Genomic DNA, 25,759 nt, shown 5'->3' on the forward strand with positions numbered 1-25,759 from the left:
AAGGATAATAGAAACAGGAAGTGGTCACAAATAAAACAAAATAAAACCTGCTTTCTAGTGTCTAAAACTTAGCAAATGACAATCCTGGTCTCAGGCAATTTCTCACCTGCTGTCAGTTCTCAGTTGTCCCTAACCCACATGGCTGAGGGATCCACCTTTCACAGATTCCAGGAGCTCTGGCCCCTTTGTCCCTTAAGTGATGGGTAACTAAGGGATTCTCTCCCCTTCTGCTTATAGTCCAGTAATATATTGAAAAAATATATTTTGAAGTGCATCCACAAATAAGGTTTTTCTCCCCTGCTGTTTGTGCTTCAGGAAGCTGACGCCATGTTGTTTGTTCATCCTCCTGATACCTTGTTCTTCTGTTGACCTAAAATGCAAATGAAGCATTCTTTGTGCTGGTTTGACGATGTTTGATGCACAACAGTTTCCAAGGCAGACAGGTAAGTCCACATTCCTTTGCCTAGGGCAAACTTGTTAATCAATTCCGCCTCCAACACATATTTTAGGAACATATTCCCAGAGAGGGGCATGCCATCTGTGCATGCAACCCATGCTGCAGAAAAAACAGGGGGCCCATGGGCAGATTCCATCCAGCCCCTGAATGAGCATAGAGGATGCCATTTTAAAATGATGTCCTCTGAACAGCATGACCCCATACACACCATATGGAAGAAGCCATTTTGTGGAATGTCAGGCATGCAAATGTGTAATTGAATACACAAGACAGGGGTGCCGTAACAGGGGGAGCCAGAGGGCCATGGCCCCGTCACTTTTTAATGGCCATAAGGGGAAGTGATGGAGGAGAGGAGGTGGAGAGGAGCGAGCGGGGGGCAGGGCCTCAGGGGAAGAGGCGGGGTGGGACCTCAGGAGGAATGGGCTGTGTGTAGGGGCAGAGGCTTGGGGAGAAGGAGCAGTGTGAGGACGGGGCCTCAGGGGGATGGGCGGTGCAAGGGTGGGGCTTGGGGAGAAGGGGCAGTGCAAGGGTGGGGTCTTGGGGAGAAAGGGCAGTGCAGGGAGGCGGGGCCACGATTCAGGCACTAGTGCCCCCCCCCCCCAGTTTCAGGGAGATTCTGCTGTTCCTGACACAAGGGATGCACTGGAGGGAGGGACCAAGGTAAGCAGCAGTCAGTCAGTGGTGACCAGGTTCCTCTAAATTTGTATGCAGGAGAAACTGGAAATTCATGGAGCACACTATAGAGAAATGATATGCGCTGTATAACTGCCCTTTTTAAAAAAAGCCCTTAGATAATTACACACAAAATTAATTTGAAACTGGACATTTTCAAAAATAAGAAATCTATTTAAATATTTAAGGCACTTAAAAACAAAATGTCCCCCCTACTGTTTCTACTTTATTAGCACTCCTGACTCTTTCTGTTTTGAAGTGTATCCATGAAAATTGCCTTTTTTTATATGCTTCTCTTTCATATGTTTTCTGTTCTGTGCCATATACTCTTTCATCAGCCACTGCTTTGCAAAACAATATTTTTTTGTAAGAGCTTCAGGCAGAGATTAAAGTTTACATATGGGTTGCTGTTTAAAGCTCAATTTGGAATAATGAATGTCTCATTAATGGCAAAACAAAAGAGTGGAAAAGCAAAGAGAATATTAAATATGGCCAGGCAGGGGATGGTGGTAATCACTGTTACCTGTGTTTTCATCACGGGTGCTGTCCTACAGCTGAGACAAGCCAAAGAGAACTCCTATTGCAAGTGTAGAATTGAATGAATACACCAGGCATTCAAGTGTACGATTAAATTGTCCCTGGTAGAACAGAGCTAGTGGTGCAAAGTCTTCATCAGGGTGGAAAGTTTAGTGAATTTTTTTTCATTCATTTAGTGCAAGAGACTATGCAAAAGAACCCCAGAAATTATAAGAAATAGAAGGCCAAAACCAAAACTGCAATTAGTGAGTTCTTCCAGAAAAACAGGAAACGAGTTGAAAATCGTATTTCAGAGAAGAGGTGTACAAATGTGTATGGATTTATGGGTGGGCAGAAACAAACAAGCTATACTGCTGGCCCTCTCTGCCTTTTGTCAGTGAAAAGTACATAGAATCATAGAATCATAGAATCATAGAATATAAGGGTTGGAAGGGACCCCAGAAGGTCATCTAGTCCAACCCCCTGCTCAAAGCAGGACCAATTCCCAGTTAAATCATCCCAGCCAGGGCTTTGTCAAGCCTGACCTTAAAAACCTCTAAGGAAGGAGATTCTACCACCTCCCTAGGTAACGCATTCCAGTGTTTCACTACCCTCTTAGTGAAAAAGTTTTTCCTAATATCCAATCTAAACCTCCCCCACTGTAACTTGAGACCATTACTCCTCGTTCTGTCATCTGATACCATTGAGAACAGTCTAGAGCCATCCTCTTTGGAACCCCCTTTCAGGTAGTTGAAAACAGCTATCAAATCCCCCCTCATTCTTCTCTTCTGCAGGCTAAACAATCCCAGCTCCCTCAGCCTCTCCTCATAACTCATATGTTCCAGACCCCTAATCATTTTTGTTGCCCTTCGCTGGACTCTCTCCAATTTATCCACATCCTTCTTGAAGTGTGGTTTTACATGTGGAATAAGGCAGGATATAATGACCAAAGCAACCCACACAATGCCTGCAGACATCACAAAACTAGCCAACATCACCTAACAGCCCATATACAGCTATGAGCATTTGGATAAGATTGTACTGATATTCAGTTAGATGAGCAACAGAATTGCTGTGAGACAACACAATGGAAATTTTTGTCAGAATCGGACCATTTTGCAAGTAGAAATTTTTATGGTATGTCATCTCAGAGAATAAGACCTGGGGTTTCATAGACATTAACAAGTCAGATGATGATTCCCTGAACTGGGAAAACTATGTAGATACCTTAGAATTAGTCAGTGAGTTTGATCTTTTATTTGGAAACTGCTACCTTTTTTGTCCTGGCACACGGAATAGAATTCAGAATGACCTCACTGAAGCAGTAAGTAATTTCCAACTTAATGCCATTGCCAAAGAAACTGAGGAAGCATCATTTGTTGCAATTTTACTTGACGAAACCTCAGATATTCAATTAGTCTCAGCTTTCAACTGAACTGCTGTCATAAATATAAAGGGAAGGGTAAACCTCTTTAAAATCCCTCCTGGCCAGAGGAAAAATCCTCTCACCTGTAAAGGGTTAAGAAGCTAAAGGTAAACTCACTGGCACCTGACCAAAATGACCAATGAGGAGACAAGATACTTTCAAAAGCTGGGAGGAGGGAGAGAAACAAAGGGTCTGTGTCTGTCTGTATGCTGCTTTTGCCGGGGACAGAATAGGAATGGAGTCTTAGAACTTTTAGTAAGTAATCTAGCTAGGTATGTGTTAGATTATGATTTCTTTAAATGGCTGAGAAAAGAATTGTGCTGAATAGAATGACTATTCCTGTTTGTGTGTCTTTTTTGTAACTTAAGGTTTTGCCTGGAGGGATTCTCTATGTTTTGAATCTAATTACCTTGTAAGGTATCTACCATCCTGATTTTACAGAGGTGATTTCTTTACTTCTATTGAAAGTCTTCTTGTAAGAAAACTGAATGCTTTTTCATTGTTCTCAGATCCAATGGTTTGGGTCTATGGTCACCTATGCAAATTGGTGAGGATTTTTACCAAACCTTTCCCAGGAAGTGGGGTGCAAGGGTTGGGAGGATTTTGGGGGGAAAGACTTGTCCAAACTACATTTCCCAGTAAACCCAGTTAGAGTTTGGTGGTGGCAGTGGAGATCCAGGGACAAAGGATAAAATTAATTTGTACCTTGGGGAAGTTTTAACCTAAGCTGGTGAAAGTAAGCTTAGGAGGTTTTCAGGCAGGTCCCCACATCTGTACCCTAGAGTTCAGAGTGGGGGAGGAACCTTGACAACTGCATTACATGACCAAGAATGGTGCTGGGGCAGAATGCTTCATTGGTTTTACTGATGTTAGTAACAATCAAATTGCTGCTGGCCTTTACTCAGACTGTTGAAACAGTGTGCCAGAAGTTTAAATTCAGTGACAAGTTGTAGATCAGACATACAACGGTGCAGCTGTAATAGCAGGCAACGTGAGTGGGCTTCAGAAATGTGTTAGTGAAAAGTTCCCCCTTGCAATTTTTGTTCATTGCTCTGCTTGTGTTTTAAATTTTGTCCTCAGTTTTGCCGCAAATCTGAGAATGTCAAATTTTCTTCAGAAATTTAGAAGGAATACCTGCGTTTTTCTCGCTATCTCCAAAACAGGCTGAACTTCTAAACACAGTTAAATGCTTTCTTGTTGTACCACAAGAGGGGAATTTTCATTCAAGGCTTGTACAAACTGTGAAGCAGAGCAGAGAAGCTCTGATCAAACTCTTCAAAAGTGTAGTGCAAAAGTCAGCAGATTGGGGTGCTTAGTCTTTCTCCTCAGCCAAGGGTTTTCTGACCATGCTTGATGCTTTTCAGTTTGTGTTTCTCCTTTGTCTCTACAGTGACATATTTGAAGTGGCAGAAGTGTTGTTTGATGTCCTTTAAACCAAGATGTATGATATTGGGTTTTTTATTCAGCAGATTGGTGAGACATTAGAGCGAATTTTTTTTATTCCTTTTTGGGAGGGGAGGGATAAGTTCAGTGGTTTGAGCTTTGGCCTGCTAAACCCAGGGTTGTGAGTTCAATCCTTGAGGGCACCGTTTAGGGATCTGGGGCAAAATTTGGGGATTGGTCCAGCTTTGAGCAGGTGGTTGGACTAGATGACCTCCTGAGGTCCCTTCCAACCTTGATAGTCTGTGATTCTATGAATTCACCGAATGTGATAAACATTTGATGAGTTTTGGAAAACGGTGGTAGAGGTAGGGGCACATGAACCGCAGGAAAAAAGAGCAAGAGAAGGCCAGGCAACATAAAAATGTCTCTTTTTGAGGTTATTGACAATATCAGCTGTCAGTAAAATTTGAAAATGGAGAGAAACTTGAATTTGTCCAGTTGCTGAATCCAAAAAGATTCAAGGACTTCTAGATGCATTTCTAGATAGTCTCAAATCTCTCGAAGCATCTTATCTGAATATTTTTTACATTAATTGGTTGTGTTCTGAACTGTGTGCTGTGTACAACTCAGAACAGCTGCAAGGGAAGGTGCGTTTGCCTTGTATAGAACTATTCACATGCTAGATTTATATTCTTGAGGGTCTAAGGTCAACAAGTCAGCTGGCGTAATTCTGACTATTCCCTATGCTCTGGCCATGGTGAGAAAGTCTTTTTCAACTGTAAAGTGCATTAAGACATTCACATGCAACACCAGTATGGCCAGTGCCTGTCCAACTTGGCTTTAGTGACCAGCAAAAAGGAACCACTTAAGTGTCTGCTCAGCTTACAAGATTTTAACGGCTTGGTCACCGGGGAGTTTCTTAAAAATGGATTTTCAATTTCAGTAGAAAAGTGAGGTAATCATGTATTTGTATAGTCTCAGCTTTCATTATATTTGACGATTAGTATTTGCCAAAATGAATGTATTCGGTTTATTAATTGCAATGTGTACATTTAGGAAAAAAATATTTTCATCTTTCTAAAAATATCACCACATGCCAATGTTTCTGACACACCATGATAGTACTTTACACCCCATCCATACGTACATCAGGGAATGATATTAATGACTGGTTTGTCGCCAGCTTGGATTTGACACTTCACATGACAGGCTTTCCAGATAAATACCGTGACAGCAATGTGTTAGGTGCAGTGAGTGCCTCAGACCTGCTAGAGGTTGCTGATACCTGGCAGTGACCCCTTTGTCAATGGGCATTAAAGGGGTTTTAGGATCACATCATGTCATCCCCATCACTCTAGTGCCTGAGTTCCTCCTTAAGTTTCCACAAATCTAAATTTCCTTCTGTCAAGGTTCCTTCCCCACTCTGAACTCTAGGGTACAGATGTGGGGACCTGCATGAAAACCTCCTAAGCTTACTTTGACCAGCTTAGGTTAAAACTTCCCCAAGGTACAAATTAATTTTACCCTTTGCCCTTGGATTTCCACTGCCACCACCAAACTTTATCTGGGTTCCTGAAAAAATGGAGTTTGGACACGTCTTTCCCCCCAAGAATCCTCCCAACCCTTGCACCCCACTTCCTGGGGAAGGTTTCGTAAAAATCCTCACCAATTTGCATAGGTGACCACAGACCCAAACCCTTGGATCTTAGAACAATGAAAAAGCATTCAGTTTCCTCACAAGAAGACTTTTAATAGAAGTAAAAAGAAAAGAATCACCTCTGTAAAATCAGGATGGTAGATACCTTACAGGGTAATTAGATTCAAAACATAGAGAATCCCTCTAGGCAAAACCTTAAGTTACAAAAAAGACACACAGACAGGAATAGTTATTCTATTCAGCACAATTCTTTTCTCAGCCATTTAAAGAAATCATAATCTAACACATACCTAGCTAGATTACTTACTAAGTTCTAAGACTCCATTCCTGTTCTGTCTCCAGCAAAAGCATCACACAGACAGACACAGACCTTTTGTTTTTCTCCTTCCTCCAAGCTTTTGAAAGTATCTTGTCTCCTCACTGGTCATTTTGGTCAAGTGCCAGCGAGGTTACCTTTAGCTTCTTAACCCTTTACAGGTGAGAGGATTTTTCCTCTGGCCAGGAGGGATTTTAAAGGGGTTTACCCTTCCCTTTATATTTGACACCTTCCCTACCCCTTACTTAGCTGGGGCGAGGCTATTTTACTTTCATTTAGTATTTTTTTCTTCTTTCCCCTGTTTTCCCCATGCCTTTCTGTCCTACTCCTCCCTCCCTGCTCCCTCTTACCTTCACCTCTTTCTCCTTGGCCACCATCTCTCTTGCTGGGTTTCGTCATGGCTGTAGGGCTGCGCTTAGTGAAAGAAGTGGGGAGAACTAGGGTTGAGGTGTCTCCTTAGATGTCTGGGACCAGTGCCTGGTGAGTGCTGGGGCTGGTCTACACCCAGTTTTTGTATCACATTAACTTTGTTGGTTTGAAACCAATATAGCTATACTGGTACAGCCCCTAGTGTGGGTGCAGTTATGCTGCAATAAAGGGGCTTATATTAGTATAAATTATGCCTGATTATTAAGGCACTTTTATAGAAGTACAACTGTGTCCACACCAGGGCTTGCACTGATTAAACTACTTTGATTTAAAAAAAAATCACACCTCTAGCTGAAATAGTTAAATCAGTACAAAACTTGTGTGGACGGCTGGCACTGGTGATTCAGGCTGAGACTTTAAATCTGAGTTGGTGTTCTATGACGAGCCTTTGAAATGAGGGCTATGAACCTAAACCTGAGGGGGAGATTGGAAAGGGAGGGGTCTTTTCTGAGAGCTGCATGAGATTCAGTAAATTAGAGCCCAGGAAAGGGAGAATATTTTTTTCAAAGAGCTTGGCGGTGAGTGGATGATTTATCATAGAATTTTAGGACTGGAAGGAACCTCAAGAGCTCATCTAGACCTGTCCCCTGCACTCATGGCAGGACTATGTATTATCTAGACCATCCCTGGCAGGTGTTTGCCCAACCTGCTCTTAAAAATCTCCAATGATGGAGATTCCACAACCTCCCTAGGCAATTTACTTCAGTGCTTAAAAACCCTGTCAGTTAGGAAGTTTTTCTTAATGTCCAGCCTCAATCGCCCTTGCTGCAATTTAAGCCCATTGCTTCTTGTCCTATCCTCCGGGGTTAAGGAAAACAATTTTTTCTCCCTCCTCCTTGTAACAACCTTTTATGTACTTGAAAACTGTTATCATGTCCCCCCTCAGTAGTCTCTTCTCCAGACTAAACAAACCCATTTTTTTTTCAATCTTCCCTCATAGGTCATGTTTTCTAGACCTTTCATCATATTTGTTGCTCTTCTCTGGACTTTCTCTAATTTGTCCCCATCTTTCCTGAAATGTGGCACCCAGAACTGGACACAACACTCCAGTTGAGGTCTAATCAGCGCAGAATAGAGTGGAAGAATTACTTCTCGTGTCTTGCTTACAACACTCTTGCTTATACATCCCTTTTTTTGCAACTGTGTTACACGGTTCACTCACATTTAGCATCTATTTGCAGGAACCTGAAGGGGAACTGAGGCAGGAGACTGCAGTGGCATGCTACACCACAAAGGAATCAGCTTGGAGGCTGCATAGTGGCTCACAAATAGCAACAAAACTAAGCTGATAGCAATAGCCTGCACTGCTGCACATGCACCAATTCAAGGGAATGTGCTTGTGAAACATTATGCCCACGTGGCATGGCACTGATTTAATAAAAGCACCTCACACTCTGGGTAGGCCTGGCTTTCCAGATGGAATGAAATCTCTGAGGTGGGTAATGAAGGTATTTTCTTGGCATGTAGGGAATTGGCCTATGAAAATCAGTTCCATAGCAGGTTTCAGAGTAGCAGCCGTGTAAGTCTGTATCATAGCAGTAGTTTCATAGCAGTAACTCCAAATGAGGGCCAAAACAGAGTGTGTGTGTGTGTAGCAGTGACAATATTAGCCTGATATCAGAAGCAACAGCTCTAACCTTTAATCCCTGGGACATTTACCAGGAAAAAAGAAATTGATCTGCTAATGTGCCCCCCGACTGTTTTCCATACCGTAGTGCCACGCTGTCTCTGCAGATAGCCAGGAGACCTTGGAGTGCAAAGATACCAGCGTGATTATATTGGGTAACAGTTTCCTTGGCAATATAAACCTGGGCCCCAAATGCTAGTTGTACAGGTTTTTATTTTATAACAGTCATTTAAAATGATTAAATGTTCTTTACGGAAGGGAGGAGTTCGCGATAGGGAGTCCCAACACTTGCCTGACCAACTAAGCTGCAGTTCTGCAGAAAAAGCCCTGGGGATTACAGTGGATGAGAAGCTGGATATGATTCAGCAGTGTGCCCTTGTTGCCAAGAAGGCTAACAGCTTATTGGGCTGCATTAATAGGAGCATTGCCAGCAGATCGAAGGAAGTGATTATTTCCCTCTATTCGGCGCTGGTGAGGTCACATCTGGAGTATTGCATCCAGTTTGGGGCCCCCCACTACAGAAAAGATGGGGACATGTTAATTACTGGCATATGTTGTAAAGTAATTCATTCTATTGACTCATGATTCCTTATGTTTACTGAGAATCAGTTAGTGTTTGCTGAAGATTATTCTGGCCCCAGGCTGCCTTGTGATGTGAGTTTGTTCAAAGGAGCTAGTGGTGAACTGCCTCAGTCTCAGAACAGAAACCCAGCTAGAGAGAAAGTTCCCTTCCTCGTATAGTTCCCTTCAGCCTGGCACCATGTGATAATTCTGCCTGGGTGAGGGATAATGCAGGAAGTGGTGGAAGGATGGCTGGGCAGCAGGGGGAGCAGCCATGGCACAGACATTTTAAGTGGTGTTCTCTCTTCAGTCTGGTGCAAGTGAAACTGAGGCAGGGCGAGTGGTGCCATGGCAGGCCACTAGGAGGTGCTGTGGAGGCAGAATGCTCCTTAGAACAGTTAGTCCTGCAACCCCCAAGTGGAGAGGCAATTCTTGATTTAGTCCTAAGTGGGACACAGGCTCTGGTCCAAGAGATGCATATAGCTGAACCGCTTGGTAATAGTGACCATAATATAATTAAATTTAACATTCTTGTGGGGAGGAAAATACCAAAAATGTCTATCACAGTAGCATTTAACTTCAGAAAGAGAAACTACACAAAAATGAGGAAGTTAGTTAACTGGAAATTAAAAGGAACAGGCACAAGAGTGAAATGCCTACAAACTGTATGGAATCTTTTAAAAAACACTATAATACAGGATCAAATTAAATGTATCCATCAAATTTAAAAAATAGTTAGAGGATAAGAAAAATGCCACCATGGCTAAATAGAGTAAAAGAGGCTTTTAGAGGTGTCCTTTAAAAATTGGAAGTCAAGTCCTACTGAGGAAAACAAAAAGGAACATATACTCTGGCAAGTCAAGTGTAAAAGTATAATTAGGCAGGCCAAAAAAGAATTTGAAGAGCAACTAGCAAAAGACTCAAAAACCAATAGCTAAAAAATGTTTAAGTCCCTCAAAAGTAGGAAGACAGCCAAACCATCAGTGGGGCCACTGGACCATTGAGGTGCTAAAGGAGCACTCAAGGAAGACCAGGCCATTGTGGAGAAACTAAATGAATTCTTTGCATCAGTCTTCACTACAGAGGATGTGAGGGAGATTCCCACACCTGAGTCTTTCTTTTTAGGTGACAAATCTGAGGAACTGTCCCAGATTGAGGTGTCAATAGGAGGATTTGGAACAAATTGATAAATTAAACAGTAAAAGAAGTCACCAGGACCAGGTGGTATTCACCCAAGAGTTCTGAAAGAACTCAACTATGAAATTGTAGAACTACTAAGTGTGGTATGCAACCTATCACTTAAATCAGTTTCTGTACCAGATGACTGGAGGATAGCTAATGTGATGCCAGTTTTTAAAACGGGCTCCAGAGACAATCCTGGCAATTACAGGCCGGGAAGCCTAACTTCAGTGTCAGGCAAATTGATTGAAACTATAGTGAGAAATGCTAGTACAGAATTATCAGACACATAGATGAACATGATCTGTTGGGGAAGATTCAACATTTTGAAAAGGGAAATCATGCCACACCCATCTCTTAGAATTCTTTGAGGGGGTCAAACTTACATGTGGACAAGTGTCATCTAGTGGACAGAGTGTACTTGGACTTCCAGAAAGCCTTTGACAAAGTCCCTCACCAAAGGCTCTTAAGCAAAGTAAGCAATCATGGGATAAGAGGGAAGGTTCTCCATGGATCAGTGACTAGTTAAAAGACAGGAAACAAAGGGTAGGAATAAATCGTCAGTTTTCACAATGGAGAATTTCAGAATAACGGGGGAGCTGTACTGGGACCAGTGCTGTTCAACATATTCATAAATGATCTGGAAAAAGGGATAAAGAGTGAGGTGACAAAGTTTGCAGATAATACAAAATTTCTCAAGATAGTTAAATTCAAAACAGATTGTGAAGAATTACAAAGGGATTTCACAAAACTGGGTGACTGGGCAAGAAAATGGCAGATGAAAGTCAGTGTTGATAAATGCAGAGTAATGCACATTGGAAAAAATAATCCCAACTACACATACAAAATGATGGGGTCTAAATTACTTGATACCACTCAAAAAAGATCTTGGAGTCATTGTGACTAGAACTCTGAAAATATCCACTCAATATGCAGCAGCAGTTAAAAAACCTAATAGAATGTTAGGAACCATTAGAAAAGGGATAGATAATAAAACAGTAAATATCATACTACTATTATATACACCCACATCTTGAATACTGTATTCAGTTCTGGTCACCCCATCTCCAAAAAGATATGTGAGAAATGGAAAAGGTACAGAGAAGGGCAACAAAAATGATTAAGAGTAAGGAGCAGTTTCCATATGAGGAGAGATTAAAAAGACTTGGACTGTTCAACTTGGAAAAGAGATGATCAACGGGGGGATATGCTCGAGGTCTATAAAATCATGAATGGTGTGGAGAAAGTGCCTAAGGAAGTGTTATTTACTCCTTCACATAACACTAGAATGAGGGGTCACTCAGTGAAATTAATAGGCAGCAGGTTTAAAACAAACCTAAGGAAGTACTTCTTTATACAACGCACAGTCAACCTGTGGGACTTCTTGCCTGAGGATGTTGTGAAGGCTAAAAGTATAACTGGGTTAAAAAAATTAGGTAAGTTCAAGGAGGATAGGTCCATCAATGGCTATTAACCAAGATAGTCAGGAATACAGTCCCCTGCGCTGGGTGTCCCTAAGCCTCTGACTACCAGATGAATTGCTTGATAATGGCCCTGTTCTGTTCATTCCCTCTGAAGCACCTGGCATAGGCCACTGTCAGAAACAGGGGCACCATTTCAACTTTTGGTGGGGGAGGGAGAAGCAATTCATCCATGATTCCAGGGCTATTTAGGTACCTGAAAACTCTAGTTTTTTGGCAGATAACTTAGCAATTAGCTGACAGGAGTGCTGTATCTAATTCCTATATAAAATAAAGAAAATTAAATAAATATTAGACCCAATGAGCTTTAATACTAACGTGTTCTGACATCTTGTGGCAAGTCACTTAAGGGACACTGATTAAAATTTTAATGTATATTCTTACTTTGTTACTAACTCTGCAGAGAGAGAGAGACCCCCTTCAGGACTCCTGGGTTTTATCGCAACTTGGGGTGGGGGGTAGGGTCTAGTGGGTTACAACTGGGGACAGATACATCTGGGTTATATATCAGAACATCAGAATGGCCATATGGTCAGACCAATGGACCATCTAGCCCGGTATCCTGTCTTCCGACAGTGGCCAATACCAGGTGCTTCAGAGGAAATGAACAGAACAGGTAACATCAAGTGATCCATCCCATGTCACCCATTCCCAGCTTCTGGAAAACAGAGGCTAGGGACATGCAGAATATGGTGTTGCATCCCTGCCCATCCTGACTAATAGCCATTGATGGACCTATTCTCCATAAACTTATCTAGTTCCTCTTTGGACCCTATTATAATTTTGACCTTCACAACATCCCCTGGCAAAGAGTTCCGTGGGTTGATTGTGAAGAAATATTTTCTTTTGCTTGTTTTAAATCTGCTGCCTATTAATTTCATTGGGTGACCCCTAGTTCTTGTGTTATATGAAGGTGTAAATAACACTTCCTTAAACTTACTTCCTCCATACCAGTCCTGAATGTATAGACCTCTATCATATCCCACTTTAGTCATCTCTTTTCTAAGCTGAAAAGTCCCTGTCTTTTTTCATCTCTTCTCATACAGAAGCTGTTCCATCACCCTAATAATTTCTGTTGCCCTTCTCTGAACCTTTTCCAAATCCAATACAGTATATCTTTTTTCAGATGGGGTGACCAGATCTGCACAGTTTTCAAGATGTGGGCATACTATGGATTTATATAGAGGCAATATGATATTTTCTGTCTTATTATCTATCCCTTTTCTTGTGATTTCCAACATTCTGTTTGCTGCACATTGAGAAGATGTGTACAGAGAACTATCCACAATGACTCCAAGATCTCTTTCTTGATGGGTAGCAGCTAATCTATCAACAGTGAATTTCATTTGCCATTGTGTTGCCCAGTCACTCCCTTTTGTGAAATCCTTTTGTAACCCTTTGCAGTCAGCTTTGAACTTAACTATCTTGAGTAATTTTATATCATCTGCAAATTTTGCCACGTCACTCTTTATCCCTTTTTCCAGATCACTGAGGAATATGTAGAACAGCACTGCTCCCAGTACAGACCCCTGTGGGACACCACTATTTACCTCTCTCCCTTCTGAAAACTGACTATTTATTCCTACCCTTTGTTTCCTATCTTTTCACTGGAGTGCCTGGCAAAGCTTTCAGGATAATCTAATGATCATTAATGTGATCTAATGACAAGCCTTTTGTTATCTTAACCACCCTGCCTCTGGTCATAAATACTCCCTGGCTCAAAGTGGAAGCTGAGAGCAGCACAGAACTTATCACATTCCACACTCAAGCTACTCTGCAGTTAGGTTTCAGAGTAACAGCCGTGTTAGTCTGTATTCGCAAAAAGAAAAGGAGTACTTGTGGCACCTTAGAGACTAACCAATTTATTTGAGCATGAGCTTTCGTGAGCTACAGCTCACTTCATCGGATGCATACCGTGGAAACTGCAGCAGACTTTATATACACACAGAGAATATGAAACAATACCTCCTCCCACCCCACTGTCCTGCTGGTAATAGCTTATCTAAAGTGATCATCAGGTTGGGCCATTTCCAGAACAAATCCAGGTTCTCTCACCCCCTCACCCCCCTCCCAAAAACCACACACACAAACTCACTATCCTGCTGGTAATAGCTCATCCAAAGTGACCACTCTCCCTACAATGTGCATGATAATCAAGGTGGGCCATTTCCAGCACAAATCCAGGTTTTCTCACACACACCCCCACCCCCATACACACACAAACTCACTCTCTTGCTGGTAATAGCTCATCCAAACTGACCACTCTCAAAGTTTAAATCCAAGTTAAACCAGAACATCGGGGGGGGGGGGGGGTAGGAAAAAACAAGGGGAAATAGGCTACCTTGCATAATGACTTAGCCACTCCCAGTCTCTATTTAAGCCTAAATTAATAGTATCCAATTTGCAAATGAATTCCAATTCAGCAGTTTCTCGCTGGAGTCTGGATTTGAAGTTTTTTTGTTTTAAGATAGCGACCTTCATGTCTGTGATTGCGTGACCAGAGAGATTGAAGTGTTCTCCGACTGGTTTATGAATGTTATAATTCTTGACATCTGATTTGTGTCCATTTATTCTTTTACGTAGAGACTGTCCAGTTTGACCAATGTAAATGGCATATATCACATTGGTGGATGTGCAGGTGAACGAGCCTCTGATAGTGTGGCTGATGTTATTAGGCCCTGTGATGGTGTCCCCTGAATAGATATGTGGGCACAATTGGCAACAGGCTTTGTTGCAAGGATAAGTTCCTGGGTTAGTGGTTCTGTTGTGTGGTATGTGGTTGTTGGTGAGTATTTGCTTCAGGTTGCGGGGCTGTCTGTAGGCAAGGACTGGCCTGTCTCCCAAGATTTGTGAGAGTGTTGGGTCATCCTTTAGGATAGGTTGTAGATCCTTAATAATGCGTTGGAGGGGTTTTAGTTGGGGGCTGAAGGTGACGGCTAGTGGCGTTCTGTTATTTTCTTTGTTAGGCCTGTCCTGTAGTAGGTAACTTCTGGGAACTCTTCTGGCTCTATCAATCTGTTTCTTTACTTCTGCAGGTGGGTATTGTAGTTGTAAGAAAGCTTGACAGAGATCTTGTAGGTGTTTGTCTCTGTCTGAGGGGTTGGAGCAAATGCGGTTGTATCGCAGAGCTTGGCTGTAGACGATGGATCGTGTGGTGTGGTCAGGGTGAAAGCTGGAGGCATGCAGGTAGGAATAGCGGTCAGTAGGTTTCCGGTATAGGGTGGTGTTTATGTGACCATTGTTTATTAGCACTGTAGTGTCCAGGAAGTGGATCTCTTGTGTGGACTGGACCAGGCTGAGGTTGGTGGTGGGATGGAAATTGTTGAAATCATGGTGGAATTCCTCAAGGGCTTCTTTTCCATGGGTCCAGATGATGAAGATGTCATCAATATAGCGCAAGTAGAGTAGGGGCTTTAGGGGACGAGAGCTGAGGAAGCGTTGTTCTAAATCAGCCATAAAAATGTTGGCATACTGTGGGGCCATGCGGGTACCCATAGCAGTGCCGCTGATCTGAAGGTATACATTGTCCCCAAATGTGAAATAGTTATGGGTAAGCACAAAGTCACAAAGTTCAGCCACCAGGTTAGCCGTGACATTATCGGGGATAGTGTTCCTGACGGCTTGTAGTCCATCTTTGTGTGGAATGTTGGTGTAGAGGGCTTCTACATCCATAGTAGCCAGGATGGTGTTATCAGGAAGATCACCGATGGATTGAAGTTTCCTCAGGAAGTCAGTGGTGAGGAGAGTGGTCACTTTGGATAAGCTATTACCAGCAGGAGAGTGAGTTTGTGTGTGTGGTTTTTGGAGGGGGGTGGGGGGGTGAGAAAACCTGGATTTGTGCTGGAAATGGCCCACCTTGATTATCATACACATTTTAAAGAGAGTGGTCACTTTGGATGGGATATTACCAGCAGGAGAGTGAGTTTGTGGGGGGGGGGGGAAGGGTGAGAAAACCTGGATTTGTGCTGGAAATGGCCCAACTTGATGATCACTTTAGATAAGCTATTACCAGCAGGAGAGTGGGGTGGGAGGAGGTATTGTTTCATGGTCTCTGTGTATATAATGTCTTCTGCAGTTTCCACAGTATGCATCCGATGAAGTGAGCTGTAGCTCACGAAAGCTCATGCTCAAATAAATTGGTTAGTCGCTAAGGTGCCACAAGTACTCCTTTTCTTTCTGCAGTTAGGGGCTCCCTCTGGCGGTAGGGCATGGGCTGTGAGCAGACCCGAAACACAGCAGGGGGCAGGAGCCCTCCCCTACTCCCTCTAACTGGCACCCCTGTGTGGACTAGGCAGGAGCCACATGTCTCCTAACCTGTGCATCCTGAGGATCCAGAGACCTCTCTCCAGATCCCAGAGCTTCCTCAGAGGTTCTAAGGAACCAGATGGCATCTGACCTCTCTCCCTCCACCCTCGCAGTCCAGAAGAAGCTGTTTGCAGACAAGTATCCTCTCCTGCCACACTCACATGTGGAAGACTAATGCAGTCACAGAGTCCAGTCTGAGTGTCATGCATTCCTCTGGGCGTTGAGAAGCAGGAGGTCTTGAGTCCTATTCACGGGCTGAGTAGACAACCTCTCTACTGCTCTATCTGATTCCCAGCCCACACGCAGCAGCTGAGGGCTAAGGAGGAGGTGATGGACTTACCCCAAAGGTGGGTGTGGGAAGAAGCAGAGTGAAGAGATGATCAGAGAACCATCCCATAGCATTCCTCCTAGAGTCACTCCAACAACCACCTGGCTCCTTCCTGGCATAGGCTGCAGCCCCTAGGTTCCATGAGGAATTTCTGAATTAACCCTCTAGAAAGCTGCCTCTGGCTCTTTACAAGCTCTCACACAGCCCTGTCAAGAGAGGTAAGCAATAAGGTCCTGCCTCCCCCAGCTGCTCAGGGGAATCCTCTCAGAGCAATCAGAGTAGGGCTTTATGCCTCTCTACAAACTGATCACTTTACATGGTATGTCAAGAAGCTGCACACCCCTTGGCAGCTCTGTTTAGAGCAACATTAACTCCCACAGGGATTTCTGCTCTAAATACTCCAGCCCTGAGGGAAGCATTCTGTGGAAAACAGGTGTTTCCCTTGCTCCAATGCAAGCTCTGCTGTTCTGATGCTTCAGAGTTGGTATGGAAGGCTTGAGGGTTCCTGGAGAGCATGCTGCAACGCCAGCAATCCCATGCTGCCGCGGCCATGGGGACACGTTATCTTTCTCCCATGGCACCTTCCAATGGAGAGAAGAACATGACATGTGGGTTGGAGTCTCTCCCTGACTTACAGATAACCAGAGATGACCTATGCCTGCCAATAGTGGGGAGAGGAGGGCAGAGTGAGAGCAGCTGGCTTCAGCAGTGTTACTGAGCATGCACAGTCTATGAGACCCAGAGGCAGAGGCTGACTCGGAGGCCAGAGATACATGCAGCCAGGAGCTCTTTTCTTCCCGGAGGAGCCTAGCCAGTCACAGCTGTTGGATCTTGGCGAATTGCAAACAGGAGAGGAGGCCCCTGGTAAGTGGATCTGATTTTGGGAATCGCTGAAGCGAGTTGTTGGGGGCAGGAGGGCTGCAGAAAGCAGGCTTGTCCCCCGCCGCATGCCTAGTCTGAGCGGCGGAACAGGCTGTTGATTGACTCCCTCACTTCACGGGAATCTCCCTCAGCGATCTCCAGAAATCTCAGAAAACTCTCGTGGAGATACTGGGCAATCCACTGCAGCAGGTTCTTCGGCAGAGCTGCTTTGTTTCTTGCTCCGTTAATGGTAACTTTCCTGTGCCACTGTGCCATTACAGGGGTGGGGGAGGGACACCATTGCTGCACGCAGGCAAGTCGCATAGGGGCCAGGGCGGAAGCCGCAGGCTTGGAGAAGACCCTCCCTTGATTCCTCCCTGCTCACCCTCAGCAGCGAGATATCTTCCATAAGGATCATATCCTGTGGAAAATGTGGGGACAGGAATGATTATCAGGCCCCCCCCTACAGTGCTGGCTCTCCCCAAGAGCCACGTGCCCAGTGTATAGCAGAGTCCAGGAAGAGTGATTTATTCTGCCCCTGTGGCTGATTTACTCTGCCCTATGTGTGCTTGCATGGGGTCAGCCAGTTAGTGACAGGTGTGTGAATATTGGCTGTTTGAAAGCACTGAAGCAGTGTAGTCTGTGTTCCAAACAATACTGCTTCTGTAAAATGTTGCGTTTAAACTTCACAGAGATGATCTTGGGAGCCCAGCCTCCCTCTTTGTTATCGGCGGCAGAACGGCTGCACAGAATTAGAAAGCTGCCAAGAAGAACTAAGGAGGACTTTCTGTTTGAGGTTATGATGCACTCTGCCACTGAGAAACAGGAATTGAAGGAGTGGTGGGACAGCGAGGGACTGAAAGGAGAACTCAACAAGCCAGAATGAAGCCACAGATCAGCTCTTAAAAGTTATGGAGTGCCAAGCAGACACGCTCCAGACAATACTAGCTCTTCAAACTGAGCAGCTCTGCGCCCGCCTTCCCCTGCAGCTGCTGTTGCAAAACTCTCCCATACGCCCCTCAGATACTGCCAACACACTCTTATCAACCTCCCGGCTCCAGTCTCTACCCACAGCATTCCACTCCTCCCTACTTACAGTCCAGCACTGAGGACACCCACTATCCACTGCACTCAAAACCCATCCCTCTGCAGTTTGGCTCTGCTGAAGTACAGTACCCGCTGCATTGTACTCCAAAGGAGAAGATTGGATATAATCCCTGGACATACACAAAACTGTAGCCGTCCCAGGACCCCTTCTCTTCCTGGGACCTTCCCTTCCCCCATCCCCCTCCCTGCTGATGTATTTTTTCATTTGACTCTCTCCTTTGGTTGTTGTCTTTTAATAAAAGAATTGTGTTGTTTGAAAGCAATCTTTATTCTATTAATTGAAAGCAAAAAGAGCCCTACAACGCAACATACAATTATGTCAAACCTCCTTATTGCATCATGTGCTCCTAGCATTACAAGCACTGCAAACCCGAGTATAGCAACAAATATTAGTGGCTTTCAGCTTCATATTGCTGCCTCAAGGCATCCCTGATCCTTATGGCCCTGGCTGTGCCCCTCTAATAGCTCTGGTCTCTAGCTGTTCAAACTCAGCCTCCAGGCGCTGAGCCTTTGTGGTCCAGCCCTGAGTGAAGCTTTCACCCTTCCCTTCACAAATATTATGGAGCTTACAGCACGCGGCTATAAGCATAGGAATATTGCCATTGGCCAGGTCCAGCTTCCCACAGAGACAGCACCAGCGGGCTTTTAAATGGCGAAAAGCACACTCAACCATCATTCTGCACTTGCTCAGGCTGTTGTTGAACTGCTCCTTGCTGCTGTCAAGTTGCCCCGTGTATGGCTTCATAAGCCACGGCATTAAGGGGTAGGCAGGGTCTCCCAGGATCACAATGGACATTTTGACTTTCTATATGGTAATCTGGTCCGGGAAGAAAGTCCCCGCTTGCAGCTTCCTGAACAGTACAGTGTTCCAAAAGATGTGTGGGTCATGCATCTTTCTGGACCAGCCTGTGTTAATGTCTGTGCAACACCCACGGTGATCCACAAGCACCTGGAGAACCACTGAGAAATACCCCTTCTGATTAATGTACTTGGTGGCTAGGTGGTCTGGTGCCAGAATTGGAATATGCATGCCATCGATCGCCCCTCCGCATTTAGGGAAGCGCATTTGTGCAAAGCCATCCACAATGTCACGCATGTTGCCCAGAGTCACGGTCTTTTGGAGCTGGATGCAATTAATGGCCCTGAACACTTCCATCAACACAAGTCCAACCATCGACCTTCCCACTCCGAACTGGTTAGTGACCTATTGGTAGCAGTCTGGAGTAGCCAGCTTCCACAGTGCAATCGCCACGTGCTTCTCCAATGGCAGAGCAGCTCTCGTTCTTGTGTCCTTGCACCGCAGGACTGGGGCGAGCTTATCACACAGTCCCATGAATGTGACTTTCCTCATCCAAAAGTTCTGCAGCCACTGCTCGTCATCCCAGACATGCATCACGATGTGATCCCACCACTCAGTGCTTGTTTCCCAAGCCCAAAAGTGGCGTTCCACTGTGGTCAGCATCTCCGTGAATGACAGAAGCAATCTCGTGTCGCAGCTACTATGCGTGGCGAGATCAATGTCGCACTCCTCTTGCCTTTGTAGTTTAAAGGCAAGTAGTTTGTAGTTGCCACTTGTGATGTGTTAGTGAGAGCAAGCAGCATACTGGTCAGCAGTTCAGGATCCATTCCTGCAGCCCGAAGAGGCAGGGCAGGGCATGCAGTACACAAACCGTTGAAAGATGGCGTCAAATGCAGATGGAAGCACAGGGATTGCTGGGATGCAAAGCAATGCATCACGGGGCACTGGGACAGGACCCAGGATGTCCCGCAACTCCATCTACCTTCCCTCAAGTCTTAGCGGCAGAAGAGGAAGAGGTGCTCTGTGGGATAGCTGCCCAGAGTGCACTGCTCTGAATAGCGCTGCAAGTGCCACAAGTGTGAACACGCTATTGTGCAGGCAGCTGACAGTGTGAACACACAACAGCGCTTTCCCTTCAGTGCTCTCTGAGTGGCGCTGTAATTGCCTGTGCTGTAACTTTGTCTGTGTAGACGTGCCCTGAGATCACTTCTGGGAAGACTCAGTTTAAGGGACTTGCCCCAGCACTCAGGTGTCCACCGCCCTTGGAGTGCAGACCCAAAGGTATATTATGAAATCCACCTCTTCCCTCAATGTGGAGGAAGGTATGCACAGCCTCTCCCCACCACCCCGCAATTATGAATTGCACAAAAGGGGCTATATTATAAACAAGAAATAAGTTTATTAACTATGGGCTTGTCTACACTGGCAAGTTTTGTAGCCAAAAACATCAAAACAGCAGTAGCGTACACACTGCAATGGGACTTTTGTCAAAAAAAACACTCAGTTTTGGTGACAAAAAACTTCCACCCCTGTGAGAGACTTTTGTCTTTTCCCCTCCCTTGATTGTTGACAGGCAGTCAGTGTAAATACTGCACTTTTTTTTTAATTTTATTTTATTGGCCTCCAGAAAGTGTCCCACAATTCCCATGCTGCTGCTCTGGTCAGCGATTTGAACTCCGCTGCTCTGCAGCCAACCCACCCCTCCCCCTTGCAAGCCCTGGGAATTTTAAATTTCATTTCCTGCTTGCTGGCTTCCCATGTGAGCTTCCCAGGTAAGCATGGCTGGCTATTGCACCTAATGCGCTCCCATTTGGACCACCGCTGAACTGTTGATCTGATCAGTATATAGGGAGAGGAGTCTGTTCAGTCACAGCTGCGATTGACCCATAGGAATCGGGACACATATGGGCAAATTTCTCGAGGCTTGTGTGGAAAGGGCTATGATTAGGACATGCAGCAGTGCAGAGTGAAGATAAAGGAGCTGAGGCAGCCGTACCATAAGGCGCGAGAGGCAAACCATCGCTCCAGTGGTGCACCTAAGACCTTCTGTTTCTATAAGGAGCTGAATGCTATCCTCAGTGGTGACCCCATCTCCATCACCAATAGTCCCCTGGATACTTTGGAGGCAGCAGAAAGAGAGGGTAAGCTGGAGGCTGAAATTCTGGATGAAGAAATGGAGCTAGAAGAGGATGTAGAGCTCCCAGCGGGGTCGCCTGGTGGGGCAGGCAGCCAGGAACTTTTCTCCACTCCAGAAGTGCTCGGTGGGGAGCAGGAAGCAGATGAGACACTGGGTAAATTGCTGTGGCTTGTGTTGGGAATCAAAAAGTGGGAGGCAGATAGTGTTTTATATGAGCTGGACATTGCCCTGTGTAGCTAATCTGCATGGCCAAGCAGGGTGTCGATGGACATCAAGACCTGCAGAGAATCCTCCAGAGAGAGGCTCTGGAAAGTTTCCTAGGGGTATTTGTTAATCCTCTGCCACAGATTCCAAGGGATTGCAGCCTTGTTAGTTCCCCCATTGTAGGAAACTGTACCATGCCATTTAGTAGTCACTGGAGCTGGGACCAAAGCAACACATAGCTGAGCTGCATATAGACCGGGGTGAAAGCCACAAGCATGCAGTAATTGTGCCCTGGTTTCCCTGCTCACCCGCAGCAGCGAGATGTCAGTCAGCAGGTTGGCTGCCTGTGAAAAAGTGTGTGATAATTTTAGAATGAGTTCCCTGCAGAGCTGCACTGCAAGCCGTGACCATTTTGTCCTTATGCACAACCGCCTTCCCCCCACTCCTGACACTCACCATGATTGGGGTGCTCGCGGAGCTGTGTGCCTGCCTAGAGTCAGTGAGAAAGTGATTGTTACTTTGCAAAAGGCCCTTGTTACTATAATGTTTCAATCGTTTGCTGGAATGTAACAATCCCTCTTTTGTGCATTGTCCACAGCAGCCAAGACCTTGAGGAACACACCACGCACCCCTGCCGACCAGCTTTGGCAGATAAGGAAGAAGCCGAGATGCAGCAAAAAAGACATGTTCTGGGAGGTGCTGCAGCGCGATGAGGGACAGACCAGGGAACGTGAAGAGTGCTGGGAAGCCGATGCAGCATTTGCAAGCGACAGAGTGGATGATAAAAGTGATGGAGGATCAGACAGAGATGCTCAAGTCTTTGATACAGCTGCAGACTGAGCAGATCCGTGGTCGACCTCCACTGCACCACATGTACAATTCTTTGCCAACCCCACCCCCCTCTATGCCCAGATGATCCTTTTCCCTTCACAGCCCTCCTGAGTTTCCCCATCACTCCACCCCCACTCACAGCTTGCACACTGATAGCTGGAGCTACACACAGTTGTGAGGTTTTACCCTTTTTAACAATAAATAAAGGCTACGGTATTTAATGGTACAGCATTTTTATTCTGTGTTCTACAAAAGTGTATATCAATCAATTCACTCTCAGGAACAGGCTTAAAGCATTTTGTTGCATAGAGTTTGGGCCCCAAAATTGTATATGGATGCATCAGGGAAGCAACTCCAAAGCAGACATGTGTTACTGCCCCTCATTGTCAATGTGGTTCCTCAAAGCCTCTCTGATGTTAATAGCAGCCCTCTGGGTCCTCTGACAGCCCTAGCATCTGGCTGTTCAAACTGTGCAGCCAAGCACTCTGTCTCAGTGCTTCACACCTGAGCAAACATTTCACCCTTAGATTCACACAGATTATGCAAAGTGCAGCACGCGGCTATGACCACAGGAATATTATATTTGGTAAGGTCTAGCCTGCCATTGAAAGCTTGCTGGAGGTGTCTCAAATGGCCAAAGGCACATTCAACTACCATACGGCACCTGCTAAGCCTGTTGTTAAAATGCTCCTTGCTGCTGTCCAGGTGCCCTTTTTAAGGTTTAATGAGCCAGGTCTGTAAGGGGTAAGCCGGGTCTTCCAGGATTACTGTGGGCATTTCTACATCCCACACTGTGATCTTGTGGTCTGGAAAGAAAGTCCCCACCTGCAGCTTTCTGTACAGGCCACTGATCCTGAAGATGCCTGCATTGATGTCCATAAAATGCCCCCGGTGATCCACCTACAACGCCATGGAAAAATATCCCTTCCTACTGATGTATTCTGAGGCAAGGTGGTCAGGTGCTAAAATTGGAATGTGTGTGCCATCAATCGCTCCGCCACAGTAAGGGAAACCCTTCTCTGCAAAGCCATCCACTATTTCATGCACATTTCCCAGAGTCACGGTCCTCCACAGCAGGATGCGATTTATTGCCCTGCACACTTGGAGTAATACAGCCCCAACAGTGGACTTCCCCACTCCAAATTGATTTGCAACTGACCGGTATCAGTCTGGATTCGCCAGCTTCCACGACGAATTAATAAAGAATGCATGAATTTGAAACAGCAATGACTTTATTGCCTCTGCAAGTGGTGATTGAAGGGGGGCGGGGAGGGCGGTTGGCTTACAGGGAAGTAGAGTGAACCATGGGGGCAGGTTTTCATCAAGGAGAAACAAACAGAATGGTCACACCGTAGCCTGGTCAGCCATGAAACTAGTTTTCAAAGCTTCTTTGATGCTCAGCATGCCCTGCTGTGCTCTTCTAACCACCCAGGTGTCTGGCTGCGCGTAATCAGCAGCCAGGCAATTTGCCTCAACTTCCCATCCCACCATAAACGTCTCCCCCTTACTCTCACAGATATTGTGGAGCACACAGCAAGCAGTAATAACAATGGGAATATTGGTTTCGCTGAGGTCTGACCAAGTCAGTAAACTGCGCGAGCGTGCTTTTAAATGTCCAAATGAACACTGTACCACAATTCTACACTTGCTTAGCCTATAGTTGAACAGCTCCTTACTACCGTCCAGGATGTCTGTGTAAGGCTTCATGAGCCATGGCATTAAGGGGTAGGCTGGGTCCCCAAGGATAACTATGGGCATTTCAACATCACCAACAGTTATTTTCTGGTCTGGAAAGTAAGTCCCTTGCTGCAGCTGTTCATACAGACCAGAGTTCCTGAAGATGCGAGCATCATGTACCTTTCCTGGCCATCCCACATTGATGTTGGTGAAATGTCGCTTGTGATTTGCCAGTGCTTGCAGCACCATTGAAAAGTACCCCTTTTGGTTTGTGTACTGGCTGCCTTGGTGATCCGGTCCCAAGATAGGGATATGCGTTTTGTCTATCGCCCCACCACAGTTAGGGAGTCCCATTGCAGCAAAGCCGTCCACTATGACCTCCACATTTCCCAGAGTCACTACCCTTGATAGCAGCAGCTCTGTGACCGCGTTGGCTACTTGGATCACAGCAGCCCCCACAGTAGATTTGCCCACTCCAAATTGATTCCCGACTGACTGGTAGCTGTCTGGAGTTGCAAGCTTCCAGAGGGCTATCGCCACTCGCTTGTGAACTGTGAGGGCTGCTCTCATCTTGGTATTCTTGGGCTTCAGGGCAGGGAAAAGCAAGTCACAAAGTTCCATGAAAGTGCCCTTACTCATGCAAAAGTTTCTCAGCAACTGGGAATCATCCCAGACCCGCAACACTATGTGGTCCCACCAGTCTATGCTTGTTTCCCGGGCCCGGAATCAGCATTCCACAGCATGAGCCTGCCCCATTGCCACCAGGATGGCCAAATTGCCGGGGCCCATGCTTTAAGAGAAGTCTGTGTCCATGTCCTCATCACTCTTGTCACCGCTCTGCCATCGCCTCCTAGCCTGCTTTTGCAGGTTCTGGTTCTGCATATACTGCATGATAATGAGCGAGGTGTTTGCAATGCTCATAACTGCCACAGTGATCTGAGCAGGCTCCATGCTTGCCATGGTATGGCATCTGCAGGAGAGCAGGAGAGCAGAGTTGCAGGGGAAGCGGTGGTTGGATGACCAGTTTTGCAGACCTACTGCACCGTCCGCTGCCAGGACACAACAGCTGAGTGGGCTGCACGCTTGCCATGGTATGGCGAGAAAAAAGCAGCCGAGCAGAGTTGCAGTGGAAGCGGTCCTTCAAGACCACTAGGAGAGCAGGAGAGCAGAGTGGCAGCAGAAGCAGTGAATGATGATGGTCATATAGAGGACCTGCGAGGTGGATTCATAGCATCAAGAGAGCAGGAGAGCAGAGTTGCAGTGGAAGCGGTGGATGACGACAGTGGTTTGCAGACCTACTGCACCATCTGCTGAAAGCAGTATGGCGCCCGCATGGAAAAAAGGTGTGAAATGATTGTCTGCTGTTGCTTTCACGGAGGGAGGGGCGACTGACGACATGTACTCAAAACCACCCACGACAATGTTTTTGCCCCATCAGGCATTGGGAGCTCAACCCAGAATTCCAATGGGTGGTGGAGACTGCGGGAACTGTGGGATAGCTACTCACAGTGCAATGCTCTGAAAGTTGACGCTAGCCTCAGTACTGTGGATGTACTCCGCCGACTTAATGTGCTTAGTGGGGACACACACAATCGACTGTATAAAATCGCTTTCTAAAAAATCGACTTCTATAAATTCGACCTAATTTCATAGTATAGACATACCCTGGGAGACCACAAAGACTGTGCAAGGGAGGGTAGCTTCTCCTCACCTCCCTTGCTGGCTTATGATGAAAATGACTCAGTAGGCTGTGACTCTTGCCTCTAGAGAGAGAAGGGCTACGTGGAGGGTCACAGTGAGCCTCTG

Source organism: Caretta caretta, chromosome 10, assembly GCF_965140235.1.
Source record: "Caretta caretta isolate rCarCar2 chromosome 10, rCarCar1.hap1, whole genome shotgun sequence".
Lineage (NCBI taxonomy): Eukaryota > Metazoa > Chordata > Testudines > Cheloniidae > Caretta > Caretta caretta.